The sequence below is a fragment of the Scyliorhinus canicula genome, chromosome 4 (assembly GCF_902713615.1).
Source record: "Scyliorhinus canicula chromosome 4, sScyCan1.1, whole genome shotgun sequence".
Taxonomy (NCBI): Eukaryota; Metazoa; Chordata; class Chondrichthyes; order Carcharhiniformes; family Scyliorhinidae; genus Scyliorhinus; species Scyliorhinus canicula.
The window spans coordinates 1,375,577-1,396,496 of NC_052149.1; positions in this window are offsets into that span (position 1 = coordinate 1,375,577).

The following is a 20,920-nucleotide window of genomic DNA, read 5'->3' on the forward strand; positions in this document are numbered from 1 at the left end:
AGGAGATAGGGGAAGCATTAAATGGATATTTTTCGTCAGTGTTCACACTGGAGAAAGACAATGTTGTCGAGGAGAACACTCAGGTTCAGTCGACCAGGCTAGATGGAATTGAGGTTCAAAAGGAGGAGGTGTTAGCAATTTTAGAAAATGTCAAAATAGATAAGTCCCCTGGGCCAGATGGGATTTATCCTAGGATTCTCTGGGAAGCCAGGGAGGAGATTGCAGAGCCTTTGTCCTTGATCTTTATGTCGTCTTTGTCGACAGGAATAGTGCCGGAAGACTGGAGGATAGCAAATGTTGTCCCCTTGTTCAAGAAGGGGAGTAGAGACAACCCTGGTAATTATAGACCTGTGAGCCTTACTTCGGTTGTGGGTAAAATGTTGGAAAAGGTTATAAGAGATAGGGTTTATAATCATCTTGAAAAGAACAAGTTGATTAGCGATACTCAACACGGTTTTGTGAAGGGTAGGTCATGTCTCACAAACCTTATTGAGTTTTTTGAGAAGGTGACCAAACAGGTGGATCAGGGTAAAGCTGTTGATGTGGTGTATATGGATTTCAGTAAGGCGTTTGATAAGGTTCCCCACGGTAGGCTATTGCAGAAAATAAGGAAGTATGGAATTGAAGGTGATTTAGCGGTTTGGATCAGTAATTGGCTAGCTGAAAGAAGACAGAGGGTGGTGGTTGATGGCAAATGTTCATCCTGGAGTTCAGTTACTAGTGGTGTACCGCAAGGATCTGTTTTGGGGCCACTGCTGTTTGTCATTTTTATAAATGGCCTGGAAGAGGGTGTAGAAGGATGGGTTAGTAAATTTGCAGATGACACGAAGGTCGGTGGAGTTGTGGACAGTGCGGAAGGATGTTATAGGATACAGAGGGACATAGATAAGCTGCAGAGCTGGGCTGAGAGGTGGCAGATGGAGTTTAATGCGGAAAAGTGTGAGGTGGTTCACTTTGGAAGGAGTAACAGGAATGCAGAGTACTGGGCTAATGGCAAGATTCTTGGTAGTGTAGATGAACAGAGAGATCTCGGCATCCAGGTACATAAATCCCTGAAAGTTGCCACCCAGGTTAATAGGGCTGTTAAGAAGGCATATGGTGTGCTAGCCTTTATAAGCAGGGGGATTGAGTTTCGGAACCACAAGGTCATGCTGCAGCTGTACATAACTCTGGTGCGGCCACACCTGGAGTACTGCGTGCAGTTCTGGTCACCACATTATAGGAAGGATGTGGAAGCTTTGGAAAGGGTTCAGAGGAGATTTACTAGGATGTTGCCTGGTATGGAGGGAAGGTCTTACGAGGAAAGGCTCAGGGAATTGAGGTTGTTTTCATTAGAGAGGAGAAGGCTGAGAGGTGACTTAATAGAGACATATAAGATAGTCAGAGGGTTAGATAGGGTGGACAGTGAGAGTCTTTTTCCTCGGATGGTGATGACCAACACGAGGGGACATAGCTTTAAATTGAGGGGTGAGAGATATAGGACAGATGTCAGAGGCAGTTTCTTTACTCAGAGAGTAGTAGGGGTGTGGAACGCCCTGCCTGCAATAGTAGTAGACTCGCCAACTTTAAGGGCATTTAAGTGGTCACTGGATAGACATATGGATGAAAATGGAATAGTGTAGGTCAGATAGGCTTCAGATGGTTTCACAGGTCGGCGCAACATTGAGGGCCGAAGGGCCCGTACTGCGCTGTAGTGTTCTATGTTCTCTATGTTCTAATACATAATGGGGCAACACAATATATACAATGTACTACATAAGCATTGGCATCGGATGAAGCAGACAGGGTGTAGTGTTAATGAGGTCAGTCCATAAGAGGGTCATTTAGGAGTCTGGTGACAGTGGGGAAGAAGCTGTTTTTGAGTCTGTTCGTGCGTGTTCTCAGACTTCTGAATCTCCTGCCCGATGGAAGAAGTTGGAAAAGTGAGTAAGCCGGGTGGGAGGGATCCTTGATTATGCTGCCCGCTTTCCCCCGGCAGCGGGAGGTGTAGATGGAATCAATGGATGGGAGGCAAGTTTGTGTGATGGACTGGGAGGCATTCACAACTCTCTGAAGTTCCTTGCGGTCCTGGGCCGAGCAGTTGCCATACCAGGCTGTGATGCAGCCCGATAGGATGCTCTCTATAGTGCATCTGTAAAAGTTGGTAAGGGTTAATGTGGACATGCCGAATTCCCTTAGTTTCCTGAGGAAGTATAGGCGCTGTTGTGCTTTCTTGGTGATAGCGTCGACGTGAGTGGACCAGGATAGATTTTTGGTGATGTGCACCCCTAGGAATTTGAAACTGCTAACCATCTCCACCTCGGCCCCGTTGATGCTGACAGGGGTGTGTACAGTACTTTGTTTCCTGAAGTCGATGACCAGCTCTTTAGTTTTGCTGGCATTGAGGGAGAGATTGTTGTCGTTACACCACTCCGCTAGGTTCTCTATCACCCTCCTGTATTCAGACTCGTCGTTATTCGAGATCCGGCCCACTATGGTCGTATCGTCAGCAAACTTGTAGATGGAGTTGGAACCAAGTTTTGCCACGCAGTCGTGTGTGTACAGGGAGTAGAGTAGGGGGCTAAGTACGCAGCCTTGCGGGGCACCGGTATTGAGGACTATTGTGGAGGAGGTGTTGGTGTTCATTCTTACTGACTGTGGTCTGTTGGTCAGAAAGTCAAGGATCCAGTTGCAGAGTGGAGAGCCAAGTCCTAGGTTTTGGAGCTTTGATATGAGCTTGGCTGGGATTATGGTGTTGAAGGCGGAGCTGTAGTCAATAAATAGGAGTGTGATGTAGGAGTCCTTGTTTTCGAGATGCTCTAGGGATGAGTGTAGGGCCAGGGAAATGGCGTCTGATGTGGACCGGTTGCGACGGTATGCGAATTGAAGTGGGTCAAGGCGTTCCGGGAGTATGGAGGTGATGCGCTTCATGATCAGCCTCTCGAAGCACTTCATTACAACTGATGTCAGGGCCACCGGGCGGTAGTCATTGAGGCACGTTGCCTGGTTCTTCTTTGGTACCGGTATGATGGTGGTCTTCTTGAAGCAGATGGGGACCTCGAGTGGAGTAGGGATAGGTTAAAGATGTCTGTGAATACCTCTGCCAGCTGGTCCGCGCAGGCTCTGAGTGCACGACCAGGGATCCCGTCCGGGCCCATCGCCTTCCGTGGGTTCACTTTCAGGAAGGCCGATCTGACTTCGGAAGCTGTGATGGTGGGTATGGGTGAATTATGGGCTGCTGGGGCACTCAACAGCGGATTGTTAGTTACCTGCTCAAACCGAGCATAGAATGCATTAAGTTCATCGGGGAGGGGTGCGCTGCTGCCAGAGATACTGCTCAGTTTCGCTTTGTAGCCCGTTATGTTGTTTAGTCCTTGCCACAACCGCCGAGAGTCTCAGCCAATCAGATTTTACATCAACCGAAGATGAACAAAAGCAGAATTGGAATTCCAGGCCCCTATGGGAGGGTCAGGGGGTCACAGATCTCCCTGTGGACTCTACAACCAGCCGAAATCTCTTCATTTCTCCCCCGCTGCCTCTTGTCCATCCCCCACACCCCTCACTCCACCGTTAGGAGCCGTGCCTTCAGCTACTTGGACCCTGAGCTCAGGAATTCCCTCCCGAAACCTCTCCGCCTCTCTCACCTCCTCGATGATGCTCATTAAAACCTGACCAAGCCTTTGGTCACCTGTCTGAATATCGTCCAATGTGATTGGGTGGCCATTCTGGTCTGATTCCTGCTCCTGTGAAGCACCTTGGGATGATTTCCCCAGTGAAAGTTGCTATATAAATGCAAGTTGTTGTTGTTTGATCCGGTCCTATCATCACCTTCCAGACATGACTAATCCACCCGGTGAGCGAGGACGATAAGTCGATCATAAATATCTGAGCTGGAGATTCCTCAGTCAGGATTTCATCCCATTCATTCCCTTTCTCCATTTCATTCATTCATTGACACACTCATTCCATCCTCTCGTTATTTTAATCTTCCTGAGGACTGAGACTCAGATTCTGTGAGTTTAATTTGTGTTTCATTTCATTGCCGTTCTCCCCCATTCTGTGTTACCCGCCCTAACTGGAGAAATATTGAATATTAATAAACCTGGCTCACCGTCAATCTCACTCTTTGCTGTTAGTAAATAGGAACATTGGAACAGGAGGAGGCCATTCAGCCCCTCCAACCTGTTCCACCAACCATTGTGATCAAGGCTGAGCTGTATTCTAACTCCATTTCCCCGCCTTCTCCACATATCCAACAATATCATTGGCTGCTAAAACCCTCTCAATCTCAGATTATTAACAGACCTCCGATGTTGATCGCTCTTTATTGGTCAGAGTTTCACATTCCTCCCATCCTTTGTGTAAGGAAGTGTTTCCAATTTCTCTCCGAAACGTCCTGGCTCTGATTTTAAGCTTCTGCCCCGAGTCTCCCCCTGACCAATGGGGAAAGTTTCTCTCTCTCTACCCCATCAATTGAAAATGCTGCTGCAGAGTAATGGCAGCTCACTGTCGCTCCATCGTACAGTTTGAGAAAGGTCTCCTCGTTAGTGAGGAATCTCAAATCACTCGCTTTCAATCCCCAGCTTCAGAGCTTCCAAGACTGGAATCAGGGAGGTTGGATTCACTCGGAGCAATGGCACAGACTGAATGTACATTTGTATCTCACTCACTCAGTCTCCTCTCATTTACTGATTGGTTTGGACCAGACTGACCCCTGACACCAGCCATTGGCTAATTGGACAGTCAGGATAAAATAGCAGCTTTTGGTTAATAGAAATGTTAAGCTCTGTGTCTGCAACATTTACAAGAACAATCTTTCAAACTGTGCTTCCTCCGTGACCAAGGTATTAAACTGCCATCATATCAGGATGTATGAAGTGTAATCCGAGCATGTTCAGATACTGGCGATCGTACAGAGCTTTGTTTTTGTGTCTACAAAGAACCTTATCTTCCTCAGTGAACAAACCTGCCAATGGAAATGAGTTAATTCAGAGAGATTTCACATTGACGGCTGGAAAGGGAGAGGTTTTGATCTCAGACACTTTGTAGAAAAGGCCTCTTGTGGAATCAGGAACTCGAGTGTGAGGAAGAAAATCATTTGCATTTCTATAGCGCCTTTCACCACCTCAGGACATCCCAAAGCCCTTCACAGACAATGAGGTTTTTTTGAAGTGCGATCACTGATGATATGCAGGAATTGATGCAGCCAAATGGTGCACAGCAAGATCCCGTAAACATCACTGTGATTGTCCGCACAGCAAGATCCCAGAAACATCAGTGTGATTGCCCGCACAGCAAGATCCCGTAAACATCACTGTGATTGTCTGCACAGCAAGATCCCGTAAACATCAATGTGATTGTCCGCACAGCAAGATCCCGTAAACATCAATGTGATTGCCCGCACAGCAAGATCCCGTAAACATCAATGTGATTGTCCGCACAGCAAGATCCCATAAACATCAATGTGATTGTCCGCACAGCAAGATCCCGTAAACATCACTGTGATTGTCCGCACAGCAAGATCCCGTAAACATCACTGTGATTGTCCGCACAGCAAGATCCCAGAAACATCAATGTGATTGTCCGCACAGCAAGATCCCAGAAACATCAATGTGATTGTCCGCACAGCAAGATCCCGTAAACATCACTGTGATTGTCTGCACAGCAAGATCCCGTAAACATCACTGTGATTGTCCGCACAGCAAGATCCCAGCAACATCACTGTGATTGTCCGCACAGCAAGATCCCGTAAACATCAATGTGATTGTCCGCACAGCAAGATCCCAGAAACATCACTGTAATTTTCCGCACAGCAAGATCCCAGAAACATCACTGCGATTGTCTGCACAGCAAGATCCCGTAATCATCAATGTGATTGTCTGCACAGCAAGATCCCAGAAACATCACTGTGTTTGTCTGCACAGCAAGATCCCGTAAACATCAATGTGATTGTCCGCACAGCAAGATCCCAGAAACATCACTGTGATTGTCCGCACAGCAAGATCCCGTAAACATCACTGTGATTGTCCGCACAGCAAGATCCCGTAAACATCAATGTGATTGACCGCACAGCAAGATCCCGTAAACATCAATGTGATTGTCCGCATAGCAAGATCCCAGAAACATCACTGTGATTGTCTGCATAGCAAGATCCCGTCTTGGATCTGGTCCATGGGTGCTGAGTTTCTGTAGGAAGTCCGTCGTGTCGCGACAGAAGCTGGGCGTACCATGTTCGATGGGTTTCAAGATGCCCTCGATGTGGCTAGAGAGGTTCTCACACAGGGTCCCATTGCCTGAAACGATAGGACGGCCTGGTGTGTTGGCCTTGTGTATTTTCGGGAGGTAGTAGAGATCTCCAACGTGGGGTGTACGTGGGATGAGAGCACGTAGGGTGCTCTGAAGGTCTGGATCCAAGGTCCTGATCAGTCTGTTGAGTTGGCGGATGTGTTCCTTGGTTGGGTCTGCGGGTAACTGTCTGTAATGTTCCTGGTTGTTGAGTTGTCGGTATACTTCTTTGCAGTAGTCCGTTCTATTCAGTATGACGGTGGCCCCTCCTTTGTCTGCTGGTTTGATGACGATGTTGCGGTTGGTTTTGAGAGCGCCGATGGCATTGCGTTGTACTTGGGTGACGTTCGGGGCTGCCTTGTGAATGCGACTGATGAATCTGGCATTGACGTGACTCCTGACGGCTTCAGCATACATGTCGGATCTAGGGCAGTGGCCTTCCAGAGGGGTCCAATTCGACTCTTTCCTTTTCATTTGCCGCACTGCAGATCTCGCGGTCTGCTGTTCCGGTTCATTGGTCGTCCCCTTGGGTTCGCTGTCGGCCTCTTGGGGTCTGTGGAAGAATTCCCGGAGCCTCATTCGCCTGATGAATTCCTCCGTGTCTGCCGTGTGACTGATGGGGTCCATTTTGGTGGTGGTGCAGAAATTGAGCCCTCTGCTGAGGACTTCAATTTCGTCTGGTTGAAGGGTGTAGTCCGACAAGTTGACAACCGGGACCTGGGATTCATGTCGCATTACATTCACCCCCCACCATCTGGCCTGGGTTTGCGAAATCTGACCAACTGTCCTGGCTTGAGACAATTCACACCTCTTTAACCTGGGGTTACCCCTATCTCTGGATCTGTAACGACTTAATTACCTGCAAATGCTCGCATTCTAAGCATTGTCTGGCATCTTTGAATTTATCCATATATATGTTTCTGGAACCTACCTCTTCATTCACCTGAGGAAGGAGCTGCGCTCTGAAAGCTAGTGTTTGAAACAAACCTGTTGGACTTTAACCTGGTGTTGTCAGACTTCTTACTGTGCTCACCCCAGTCCAACACCGGCATCTCCACATCATTTGAAACAAAGGCAGTGAACTGGGGGTGAGATACAGACCAACCATAAACTAATGAGCTGGTAGAACAGGCTCGAGGGGCTGAATGGCCCCCTCCTGTTCCTGCATTACCCTCCCAGCTTGTCATCGAATCCCCACAGTGCAGACGGAGGCCATTTGGCCCATCGGGTCTGCACCGACCCTTGGAAAAAGCTACTTGGGCCCACTCCCCTCCCCTATCTGTAACCCGGTAACCAACTTAACCCTTTGGACACTGAGGGGCAATTTAACGTGGCCAATTAAAACCGGCACATCTTTGGACTGTGGGAGGAAACTGGAGCACCCGGAGGAAACCCACGCACACACAGGGAGAACATGCAGACTCCACACAGACAGTCACTCGAGGCCAGAATTGAACCCGGTACCATGGTGCTGTGAGGCAGCAGTGCTAACCACTGTGCCACCGTGCCACCCCGTCACCTCATTTCAAAATCTGATTGAAAGGGGGAATTCTCAGGCTGATGGGGAATGAGCAGGAGGGGGGTGGAGGGGGGGGGGGGGGGGGTAGTTAATTGGATATATCTTCAACACAGCTGGCACACACACGATGGGCTGAATGGCCTTCCTGAGGCCAATCAGCTTCAATTCTCCGAGACGATTTTATTGCAAATGAAACATTTCTCAGACATTGGAGTGGGGAATGTTCTCCACGGGAGACGGTAATGTTCCTGGAAGGAAAGTTGTGAGTCTATCCATCAATCAGACCCTTATTTCCATTTCCAAACTGACTCTCCTCAACCCTGAGTCTCGCTCTGACTTCCTATTGATTTGTGTTTCAGTGAGAATTGGTTTCCAGTTTTTAATCTTAAATGAAGCTTCCCTCTCACACATGCTGAGGAGGCAGGAACGTTCTCCCAGTTAATTGAGAAATCGATTCGCGTCTTTCCCATTCCGCATTATCCAGGGTTTATATTGAGGAACAGTTTCCAATCGAGCTGCTGTGAACAAACTTGCCTGAGGTTCCGATCTGGTTATTGTTCAGCTGTTGTTGTTGACATCTTCAACACTGGCATCTACCCGGCAATGTGGAATTGCCCAGATGTGTCCTGTACACAAGAAACATGACAAATCCAACCCAGCCAATTACCACCCTATCAGTCTACTCTCCATCATCAGCAAAGTGATGGAAGGAGTCATCAGCCCGTACCAGCCTCCCCGAACAGGCGCTGGAATGTGGCGACTAGGGGCTTGTCACAGTAACTTCATTTGAAGCCTACTCGTGACAATAAGCGATTTTCATTTCATTAATTTTTCATTTTCATTTCATCAACAGAGCTATCAAGCAGCACTTACTCAGCAATAACCTGCTCACGGACACTCAGTTTGGGTTCCGCCAGAGTCACTCAGCTCCTGACCCATTCCAGCCTTGGTACAAACATGGACAAAAGAGCTGAATGCTGTGTTTGTATTACCCACCCCTTCACTCTCCTGAGGAAGGAGCTGCGCTCCGAAAGCTAGTGATTCAAAACAAACCTATTGGACCTTAACCTGGTGTTGTAAGACATCTTACTGTGCTCAGCTCATTCCAACACCAGCATCCCAACGTCGGTGCAAGAGTAGAACTGTAGCCAAACCATGGCTTACAAGGGAAATGAATGAGAGTTTTAGATTCAAAGAGGCAGATAAATTAGCATGAAAAAAGCAATAGACCTGAGAATTGCCAAGTTTCAAATTTAGCAAAGGTGGACCAAGGGATTGATTAAGATGGGGAAAATATAAAATCCATCTTGTAGATGGTCCACACGGCAGACACACACTGACTGCTGGGAGAGGGAAGGAATGTTTAAGGTGCTGGAAGGGGTGTTGATCACACCGGCTGCTTTGTCCTGGGGAAGAGATGTAATAATCTTGTGAACACCGTGTAAACTCACTCCTTTGAGCTGAGCACCACTTTGTGAGCTTTGACTGATGACTGAATCCCGTCAAACATTTCCTCACCTCACTTAACGTCCCTCACTGACATTAATCTGACTTCCGAGAGAATCACATTCCCATCTCCCTGTCTGAGTGTTTATCCTACAGCTAAGTTTTGACAAAGAGAATCCATAAACGGAGATAAACGGTGGAGGTAGAAAGTGGAAGCTGTGTTGTGCGGTGATTTGCTGAATCTTATCCTGGAGCTGACTGGAAGCTGGTCTGTCGCTGAGGCAGCTTCTGGGTAGGAAATCCAGGCAGCTTGTGATTCCAACACAAATTAGTCAGACCGTAATCTGTCAACACATTGCTGGGAAATCTGTAAACTGGATGGGAAGATGGTCCTTCTCCCTCTTGGAGGCTCTGTCGATATGGCAACAGGGTATTGTTGGGGTCACTCAGCAATCTCCCAGACCAGTTGTTCAAACTCTGTTACCCAGGGTGAACTCTGAATACAGAAACACCCGGTCAAACTGCCTGGGATTTACTGAGTGATCACAGCCTCACTGACCTTGTCCAATCAGCCACTCAGCCTGAATCAATCCTGATTTACAAAATACAACTGGATAGATCACCTCAGAAAACTCTGGTGTTGGGGTCTGACCATGACCTCAGCACCAAGACCCACAGCTGCTCCAGAGCTGAGCTGGTTCAAAGGCCCTGAGAACTGTTCCGACAGAAACTGAGACTATAAACCAGGCTGAGACTCCCACAGCAGAACTGGGGGAGTGCTGCACTGTCAGAGGGTCAGTACTGAGGGAGCGCTGCACTGTCAGAGGGTCAGTACTGAGGGAGCGCTGCACTGTCAGAGGGTCAGTACTGAGGGAGTGCTGCGCTGTCAGAGGGTCAGTACTGAGGGAGTGCCGCACTGTCAGAGGGTCAGTACTGAGGGAGTGCTGCACTGTCAGAGGGTCAGTACTGAGGGAGTGCTGCACTGTCAAAGGGTCAGTACTGAGGGAGTGCTGCACTGTCAGAGGGTCAGTACTGAGGGAGTGCTGCACTGTCAGAGGGTCAGTACTGAGGGAGTGCTGCACTGTCAGAGGGTCAGTGCTGAGGGACTGCTGCACTGTCAGAGGGTCAGTACTGAGGGAGTGCCGCACTGTCAGAGGGTCAGTACTGAGGGAGTGCCACACTGTCAGAGGGTCAGTACGGAGGGAGTGCCGCACTGTCAGAGGTTCAGTACTGAGGGAGTGCCGCACTGTCAGAGGGTCAGTACTGAGGGAGTGCCGCACTGTCAGAGGGTCAGTACTGAGGGAGTGCCGCACTGTCAGAGGGTCAGTACTGAGGGAGTGCCGCACTGTCAGAGGGTCAGTACTGAGGGAGTGCTGCACTGTCAGAGGGTCAGTACTGAGGAAGTGCCGCACTGTCAGAGGGTCAGTACTGAGGGAGTGCTGCACTGTCAGAGGGTCAGTACTGAGGGAGTGCCGCACTGTCAGAGGGTCAGTACTGAGGGAGTGCTGCACTGTCAGAGGGTCAGTACTGAGGGAGTGCCGCACTGTCACAGGGTCAGTACTGAGGGAGTACTGCACTGTCAGAGGGTCAGTACTGAGGGAGTGCTGCACTGTCAGAGGGTCAGTACTGAGGGAGTGCTGCACTATCAGAGGGTCAGGACTGAGGGAGTGCTGCACTGTCAGAGGGTCAGTACTGAGGGACTGCTGCACTGTCAGAGGGTCAGTACTGAGGGAGTGCTGCACTGTCAGAGGGTCCGTACTGAGGGAGGGCTGCACTGTCAGAGGGACAGGACTGAGGGAGCGCTGCACTGTCAGAGGGTCAGTACTGAGGGAGTGCTGCACTGTCAGAGGGTCAGTACTGAGGGAGTGCCGCACTGTCAGAGGGTCAGTACTGAGGGAGTGCTGCACTGTCAGAGGGTCAGTACTGAGGGAGTGCCGCACTGTCAGAGGTTCAGTACTGAGGGAGTGCTGCACTGTCAGAGGGTCAGTACTGAGGGAGCCCCGCATTGTCAGACAACATCATCATTCCTCAGACAACATCAATGCATTGAGAAAGGATTAGTTGGCAATCTAGTTGTGAGAGAACCCTTGGAGATGAGTGACCATAATATGGTAGAATTCTTTATCAAGGTGAATAGTGAGGTAGTTGATTCTGAGACCAGGGTCCTGAATCTCAGTCAAGATAGCTATGATGGTATGGGGCATGAGCTGGCTATGACGGACTGGGAAACATTACTGAAAGGCAGGACAGCGGGCAGGCAGTGGCAGCATTCAGGGAATGAATAGGTGAATTCCAAAAGTTGTTTATTCCTATTTGGCACAAGAAAGGGAACTGTGGCCAAACCATGGCTTACAAGGGAAATTAGAGACAGTGTTACAGTCAAAGCAGAGGTACACAAATTAGCCAGAAACAGCAATAGACCTGAGGATTGGGAACAGTTTGAAATTCAGCAAAGGCAGACCAAGGGATTGATTAAGAAGGGAAAATACAATTTGAAAGTAAACTAGCGGGGAACATAAAAACTGACAGTAAATGTTTCTCCAGGTATGTAAAGAGAAAAAGATTGAGAAAAACTAATGGAGGCCCCTTAGAGTCAGAGATGGGAGAATTCACAACAGGGAATAAAGACATGGCTGAGGAACTAAATTTGTACTTTACTTCTGTCTTCACAAAGGAAGACAAGAATAATATAGCGGACGTTCTGAGGAACACAAGTTTCAGTGAGGAGCTGAAGGAAATTATTATTAGTAAAGAAATGGTTTTAGGGAAATTAATGGGATTGAAAGTGGACAAATCTCCAGGGTCGGATAATCTCCATCCCGGAGTACTTCAGGAAGTGGCCCTGGAAATAGTAGATCCATTTGGTGGTCATTTTCCAAAATTCTTTGGACTCTGGAATGGTTCCTACAGGTTGGAGGGTAGAGAATGTAACCCCGCTATTCAAAAGGGAGATGGAGAGAAAACAGGGAACGATGAGCCTAACGTTGGTAGTGGGGAAGTTGCTGGAGTCCATGATTAAGGATTTCACAGCTCAGCATTTGGAAAGCTGCGATGTATCAGACAAAGTCAGCACGGATTTACGAAACTTAAAACCTTCAATGAAGGATTTAAAGAATTCCTCTGACAGTACTGAGCTGATCTGAAGGTCAAACAGAGTCGGCATTCTACACACAGTTTATTCATTATTTATACCTGGTCCTGATGTCGCCTGTTTAAATTTTAATCAAGAGGAATTGTTTCCACTTGAATCTCCAATCATTTCACTTTTCTGATCCTCGGACTGATTGTTCAGTCATTTCCACAGTGAGGAGATTTGTGACTAACCCAGTCCTCAGGAATGAGTAAACATTCCCAAATCTCTCTCACTCTATTCCGGAGATTCTCACTCCCTCCATTTCCCTCCTGCTCCCACCGCACAAGGCGGGTTTCATCCTGGAGTTTGGGTTGGATCTGGTCACAATGTTGTTCACACTGAACAGACCCAGTCAGAGGTCAGAGACAGAACGACAAGCTGCACATTTCCAAATTGCAAATCCAGTCAGATTGGGGCGCTGACCCTCTCAGTAATTAGTGGCCTGTGTTCTATTGCAGTGTGTAAAGGGCAACCAGAAGCTTCCTGGATGCCCAGTGGACACAAACATCAATATCAGGTCAGCAGCTTCCCAATCTGACAGTGACAGCAGCTCCCTGCTGACTAACACACTGTTACTGACCGCCTTGGACTGCACTCTCAACAACACATACACCTCAATCAGATTCTCACCCAACCTCTCACACGTCAGCCTCAATCAGCACACAATCCACACACTGCACATCTTCCTTTCCTCACTCCCCCCATCCTCCCCTCCACAGCTAACCCCATCTCTTTCTCTCCCTCTCATTCCCAGACTGGGAAAAGTGTAACAAACTAAAGCGCAATTCACCAACCTATCCCGAATCACCCAATGGAATGAAAACACCAAATCCAACCAATACTGAGGGAGTGCCGCACTGTCAGAGGGTCAGTACTGAGGGAGTGCCGCACTGTCAGAGGGTCAGTATTGAGGGAGTGCCGCACTGTCAGAGGGTCAGTACTGAGGGAGTGCTGCACTGTTCAGAGGGTCAGTACTGAGGGAGTGCCGCACTGTCAGAGGGTCAGTACTGAGGGAGTGCTGCACTGTTAGAGGGTCAGTACTGAGGGACTGCTGCACTGTCAGAGGGTCAGTACTGAGGGAGCGGCACTGTCAGAGGGTCAATACTGAGGGAGTGCCAGCACTGTCAGAGGGTCAGTACTGAGGGAGTGCTGCACTGTCAGAGGGTCAGTACTGAGGGAGTGCCGCACTGTCAGAGGGTCAGTACTGAGGGAGTGCTGCACTGTCAGAGGGTCAGTACTGAGGGAGTGCTGCACTGTTAGCGGGTCAGTACTGAGGGACTGCTGCACTGTCAGAGGGTCAGTACTGAGGGAGCGCCGCACTGTCAGAGGGTCAGTACTGAGGGAGTGCTGCACTGTCAGAGGGTCAGTACTGAGGGAGTGCCGCACTGTGAATGGGTCAGTACTGAGGGAGTGCTGCACTGTCAGAGGGTCAGTACTGAGGGAGTGCCACACTGTCAGAGGGTCAGTACTGAGGGAGTGCCGCACTGTCAGAGGGTCAGTACTGAGGGAGTGCCGCACTGTCAAAGGGTCAGTACTGAGGGAGTGCATCACTGTCAGAGGGTCAGTACTGAGGGAGTGCTGCACTGTCAGAGGGTCAGTATTGAGGGAGTGCCGCACTGTCAGAGGGTCAGTACTGAGGGAGTGCTGCACTGTCAGAGGGTCAGTACTGAGGGAGTGCTGCACTGTCAGAGGGACAGTACTCAGGGAGTGCCGCACTGTCAGAGGGTCAGTACTGAGGGAGTGCCGCACTGTCAGAGGGTCAGTACTGAGGGAGTGCCGCACTGTCAGAGGGTCAGTACTGAGGGAGTGCCGCACTGTCAGAGGGTCAGTACTGAGGGAGTGCCGCACTGTCAGAGGGTCAGTACTGAGGGAGTGCTGCACTGTCAGAGGGTCAGTACTGAGGGAGTGTTGCACTGTCAGAGGGTCAATACTGAGGGAGTGCCGCACTGTCAGAGGGTCAGTATTGAGGGAGAGCTGCACTGTCAGAGGGTCAGAACTGAGGGAGTGCCGCACTGTCAGAGGGTCAGTACTGAGGGAGTGCTGCACTGTCAGAGGGTCAGTACTGAGGGAGTGCTGCTCTGTCAGAGGGTCAGTACTGAGGGAGTGCTACACTGTCAGAGGGTCAGTACTGAGGGAGTGCCGCACTGTCAGAGGATCAGTACTGAGGGAGTGCTGCACTGTCAGAGGGTCTAGTACTGAGGGAGTGCAGCACTGTCAGAGGGTCAGTACTGAGGGAGTGCTGCACTGTCAGAGGGTCAATGTACTGAGGGAGTGCCTGCACTGTCAGAGGGTCAGTACTGAGGGAGTGCCGCACTGTCAGAGGGTCAGTACTGAGGGAGTGCCGCACTGTCAGAGGGCTCAGTACTGAGGGAGTGCTGCACTGTCAGAGGGTCAGTACTGAGGGAGTGCAGCACTGTCAGAGGGTCAGTACTGAGGGAGTGCCGCACTGTCAGAGGGTCAGTACTGAGGGAGTGCCGCACTGTCAGAGGGTCAGTACTGAGGGAGTGCCGCACTGTCAGAGACTCAGTATTGAGGGAGTGCTGCACTGTCAGAGGGTCTGTACTGAGGGAGTGCTGCACTGTCAGAGGGTCAGTACTGAGGGAGTGCTGCACTGTCAGAGGGTCAGTACTGAGGGAGTGCTGCACTGTCAGAGGGTCAGTACTGAGGGAGTGCTGCACTGTCAGAGGGTCAGTACTGAGGGAGTGCCTGCACTGTCAGAGGGTCAGTACTGAGGGAGCGCCGCACTGTGGGAGGTTCAGTACTGAGGGAGTGCTGCACTGTCAGAGGGTCAGTACTGAGGGAGTGCTGCACTGTCAGAGGGTCAGTACTGAGGGAGTGCCGCACTGTCAGAGGGTCAGTACTGAGGGAGTGCTGCACTGTCAGAGGGTCAGTACTGAGGGAGCGCTGAATCCAGCCCCTGATGTTTCAATGACATCATCTCTCATTCATCTAAATTTCAATGTGTAGAATCCGACCTGTTTAACCTGCGCTGATAAAAGATGATGTCCCAGAGGACTGGAGAATAGTTAATGTTGTTCCTTTGTTTCAGAATAATTGCAGGGGTAATCCAGGGAACTACTGGCCTTACGTCAGTGGGAGGGAAATTATTGGAGAGGATTCTTTGAGACAAGATTTATTCCCATTTGGAATCAAATGGCTGTATTAGCGAGAGGCAGCATGGTTTTGTGAAGCAGAGGTCCTGTCTCACTAACTTGATTAGAGTTTTTCGAAGAGGTCACAAAGATGATTGATGCAGGTCGGGCAGTAGATGTTTTCTATATGGACTTCAGTAAGGCCTTTGACAAGGTCCCTCATAGCAGACTGGTACAAAAGGTGAAGTCACACGGGATCAGGGGTCAGCTGGCAACATGGATACAGAACTGGCTAGGTCATAAAGGCAGAGAGTAGCAATGGAAGGGTGCGTTTCTGAATGGAGATCTATAATTAGTGATGATCAGTGTTGGGACTTCTCTTGTTTGTGATATTCATAAATGATCTGGAGGAAAATATGGGTGGTCTGATTACTAAGTTTGTGGATGACACACAGATTGGCGGAGTTGCTGATACTGGCGAGGATTGTCAGGATACAACAGGATAGATTGGAGACTTGGGCACAGAAATGACAGATGGAGTTTAATCCAAACAAATGTGAGGTGATGCAGTTTGGAAGTTCTACTACAGGTGAGAAATAAAGGCAGAACCCTTAAGAGTATTGAAAGTCAGAGAGATCTAGGTGTACAGGTCCACAGGTCACTGAAAGGGGTAACACAGGTGGAGAAGGTAGTCAAGAAGGCCTACGGCATGCTTGCCTTCATTGGCCAGGGCATTGAGTATATAAATTGGCAAGTCATGTTGCAGCTGTATAGAACCTTAGTTAGGCCACACTTGGAGTATAGTGTTCAATTCTGGTCGCCACACTACCAGAAGGATGTGGAGGCTTTAGAGAGGGTGCAGAAGATATTTACCAGGATGTTGCCTGGTATGGAGGGCATTAGCTATGAGGAGAGGTTGAATAAACTCGGTTTGTTCTCACTGGAACGACGGAGGTTGAGGGGCGACCTGATCGAAGTCTACAAAATTATGAGGGGTATAGACAGAGTGGATAGTCAGAGGCTTTTCCCCAGGGTAAAGGGGTCAATTTCTAGGGGGCTTAGGTTTAAGGTGCGAGGGGCAGGTTTAGAGGAGACGTACGAGGCAAGTTTTTTACACAGAGGGTAGTGGGTGCCTGGAACTCGCTGCCGGAGGAGGTGGTGGAAGCAGGGACGATAGTGACGTTTAAGGGGCATCTTGACAAATACATGAATAGGATGGGAATAGAGGGATACGGACCCCGGAAGTGTAGAAGATTTTCATTTGACGAGTAGCAGGGTCGGTGCAGGCCTGGAGGGCCGAAGGGCCTGTTCCTGTGCTGTACTTTTCTTTGTTCTTTGTTCTAATCCCTCCGTGCCGGGGATCATCCCAGTGAAATTTCTCTGGATCGCTGACAATTAAATCACATCTTTCCTTAAATAAGGGACCAAACTGCTCCCAGTGCTCCAGCTGTGGGGCGGGATTCTCCCCTACCCGGGGGGGGGTGGGCCGCATTGGTGCCGAGGAGTGACTCTGGCGTCGGGCCGTCTGGAATGTACTGAATCCTCCGCACCTTCAGGGGCTAGGCCGGTGCTGGTGGGGTTTGAGCCGTGCCAGCTGGCATCTTGGCGCTGTGCCAACCGGTGCCGAAGGGCCTCTGCCGGCCGGCGTGAGTTGGCGCATGCGCAGGAGCGCCAGCGTGTGCTGGTGTCATCCCAGCGCAGGCGCTGGGGGGGGGGGGGGGGGTTTCTCCGCGCCCGCCATGGCAGACCGTTACACCGGCTGGCACGGAGGGTAAGAGTTGCCCCCACAGCACAGGCCTTCCCGCGGATCGCGGGCCAGATCTCCCACGCCCCCCCCCCCCCCCCCCCCCCCGAGGACTCTGCAGGCCTGCCCGCAGAGCCAGGTCCCACCGATAAGGACCTGTTGTGATTTACGCTGGCAGGACCCGCCGAAAACAGGCGGCCACTCCGCCCATCGTGGGCCGGAGAATCATCGGGGAGGCCACTGCCAACGGCCCCCAACCGGCGCAGCGCGATTCATGCCCCCACCGCAAACCCGGCGCCAGAGAATCCGGCAGCCGGCGTCAGGGTGGCGGGGTGGGATTCACGCCGCCCCCCCCCCGGCAATTCTCCGGCCCGGCGCGGGGTAGGAGAATCCAGCCCAACATGGTCTCACCAGCACCTTGTACAGTTACAGCAAGGCTTCCCGACCCCTTCTCCAAGCCCTTGGAATGAGGGCCAACCTTCCATGAACCCTTCCTGATTTCCTGCTGCCCCTGTGTGCTGGCTTTCTCTGTTTCTTGCACAGGTTCACGAGTTCCTGTGTGTTCCAGCTTTCTGCAGTTTTTCCCCATTTAAATAATACTCTGTTCTTTTGTTCTCCCTTCCAATATGAACAGCTTTGCACTTTCCCACATTATACTTCATTTGCCAACTTTTTGCTCACTTACTGAAGATTTGTGCCCCAGCACGTGCCGTACCCCTAGCCAAGCTGTTCCTGAACAAAACAACCCACTGGATTCTCCCTCCATCCACCACCTACAACATTCACTCCCTCCAGCACTGACGCACAGTGGAAGCCGTGTGTAGGTGATACACTATCAATTACGATGAGACGAGAGTAGAGTGTAATTGAGGCTTTATTACGCAGAGATGTGGAGCCTCCTGCAGCTGCTGCCGGAAATGGCTGCAGCTCAGTGAGCACACACACTTATACTCCGCCTACTGGGCGGAGCCAGCAGCCAGGGATCTACCCCCGTACCTGTAGTACAGGTGCCTTACCGTATTACCTCTATTATACAATCAGTAGTGACTACCACATTCACCCCCTGTTAAAAAAGAGTCCAGCGAGGGTGGTGGAAAAGAAATTACAGATTTGTGAGAATTTAAAGTTTACAGTCTGGTGAAAATTTACTAATTCAGCCGGTCGGGTGCCTTGACCCTCCGCTGTGAGTGCCTCGGTCCTGGTGGTGATGCAGGCGCCGACTTGGTCGGCTGTGACTCCAGGAGCGTGCTGTCCTCATCTTCATCCCCGGGTGGGACCAGTGAGAGGACGGATCGTCCTGGGGCGGGGGCTGTAGTGAGGTGCGCTGGGGGGAGGGTGGGTGGCACCAGGGCAATCGGAGGGGTGGGTGTCGGGTAGTGTGGGGTGTGGGTGGGGATCCAGCTGGTGCCAGGTCCCTGAGGGTGACTGTGTCCTGGTGGCCGTCGGGGTACGCCACGTAGGCGTTCTGTGGGTTTGCGTGCAGTAGTTGTACCCTTTTGACCAACAGCCGTCAGGGGGGAAACTGTGGAGTGGATGAGTGGGCGGGCCTTGTCCGCATAGTTAGGGACCCACTGGGCATATTAGGAGAAAAACCACAGGCATCGTTTGAGGGCCTTGGGGCAGTGGGGGAGGGGGAGTTCCATGAGGGGGCGCATGCGGTCGGGGTCGGGCCCTCGGACTCCATTTTCCACAACATAGCCGAGGATGGCTAAGCGGTTGGTGCAGAACAAGCATTTCTCCTTATTGTACGTTAGGTTAAGGAGTTTGGCGGTGTGGAGGAATTTGGAAAGGTTAGCGTCGTGGTCCTGCTGGTCATGGCCACAGATGGTGACGTTATCCAGGTACGGGAAGGTGGCCCGCAGTCCGTACCGGTCAACCATTCGGTCCATCTCACGTTGGAAGACCGAAACCCCGTTAGTGGCGCCAAAGGGAACCCTAAGAAAGTGGTAAAGGTGGCCGTCTGCTTCAAACGCGGTGTACGGGTGGTCCGCCTTGCGGATGGGGAGCTGGTGGTCGGCAGATTTCAGGTCCACTGTCGAGAAGACCCGGTACTGTGCAATCTGATTGACCATATCAGAAATGCGGGGGAGGGGGTACGCGTTGAGCTACGTGTACCGGTTGATGGTCTGACTGTAGTCAATAACCATCCTGTGTTTCTCCCCAGTCTTTACAACTATCACTTGGGCTCTCCAGGGGCTGTTGCTGGCCTCAATAATACCTTCCCGTAGCAGCCGCTGGACCTCGGACCTGATGAAGGTCCTGTCCTGGGCGCTGTACCGTCGGCTCCTGGTGGCGACGGGTTTGCAATCCGGGGTGAGGTTTGCAAACAGGGAAGGTGGGTCGACCTTAAGGGTCGTGAGGCTGCAAACGGTGAGGGGTGGTAGGGGCCCGCCGAATTTTAGAGTTAGACTTTGGAAGTTGCTCTGAAAGTCCAGGCCGAGTAGCCGGGCAGCGCAGAGGGTGGGGAGGACGTAGAGCCGGAAGCCGCTGAACTCTACGCCCTGGATGGTGAGGGTGGCGATGCAGTACCCCCAGATTTCCATGGAATGGAATCCGGAGGCCAGGGAGATTCTCTGGGTAACTGGATGTACCGCGAGGGAGCAGCGCCTTACCGTATCGGGGTGGATGAAGCTTTCTGTGCTCCCAGAGTCGAGAAGGCAATGTGTCTTGTGCCCATCGACTTTCACCGTCATCGTCGCGGTTGCGAGGTTGTGAAGCCGGGACTGGTGGAGCGTGATGGAGGGGAGCTGCGGCTGGTGGGTCCCGGGCTGGTCGATCGTGATGGAGGGGAGCTGTAGCTGGTGGGTCCCGGGCTGGTCGATCGTGATGGAGGGGGAGCTGCGGCTGGTGGGTCCCGGGCTGGTCGATCGTGATGGAGGGGAGCTGCGGCTGGAGGGTCCCGGGCTGGTGGAGCGTGATGGAGGCGAGCTGTAGCTGGTGGGTCCCGGGCTGGTCGATCGTGATGGAGGGGAGCTGCGGCTGGTGGGTCCCGGGCTGGTTGGCAGCGGTGGCAGGTGATGAACGGCCAAATGAAGTGCCCGACGAGCAGGGGTCTTGAGGCGTGTCCAAAATGGTGGCGCCCACGGGGCGCACATGGCGGGCGGTGTTAAAGATAGCGGCGCCCACGGGCCACACGTGGGGGATGCTGGAACACTGGGCCGATGTACAGCAGCAACTGGGCCTGGCACAGAGCAGCGAAATGTCCCTTCATCCCGCAGGCATTGCAGGTTGCACTCTGCGCCGGGCAGCACTGCCGGGGGTGCTTTGTCTGTCCGCAGAAATAGCATTTGGGCCCCCCGGGGTTGGCTGGGGGTGACCATTGGTGGGGCCCACGATGTCCATGAGGGTGCTGTGCAGTCAGGGGCGTATGCCGTATGGATGGGGGTGTATGGATGGGGGTGTATGCCGTGCGGATGGGGTGTATGCCGTGTGGATGGGGGTGTATGGATGGGGGTGTATGCCGTGGGGATGGGGGTGTATGCCGTGTGATGGGGGTGTATGGATGGGGGTGTATGCCGTGGGGATGGGGGTGTATGCCGTGGGGATGGGGGTGTATGCCGTGCGGATGGGGGTGTATGGATGGGGGCGTATGCCGTGCGGATGGGGGTGTATGGATGGGGGTGTATGGATGGGGGTGTATGCCGTGTGGATGGGGGTGTATGGATGGGGGTGTATGCCGTGGGGATGGGGGTGTATGCCGTGTGGATGGGGGTGTATGCCGT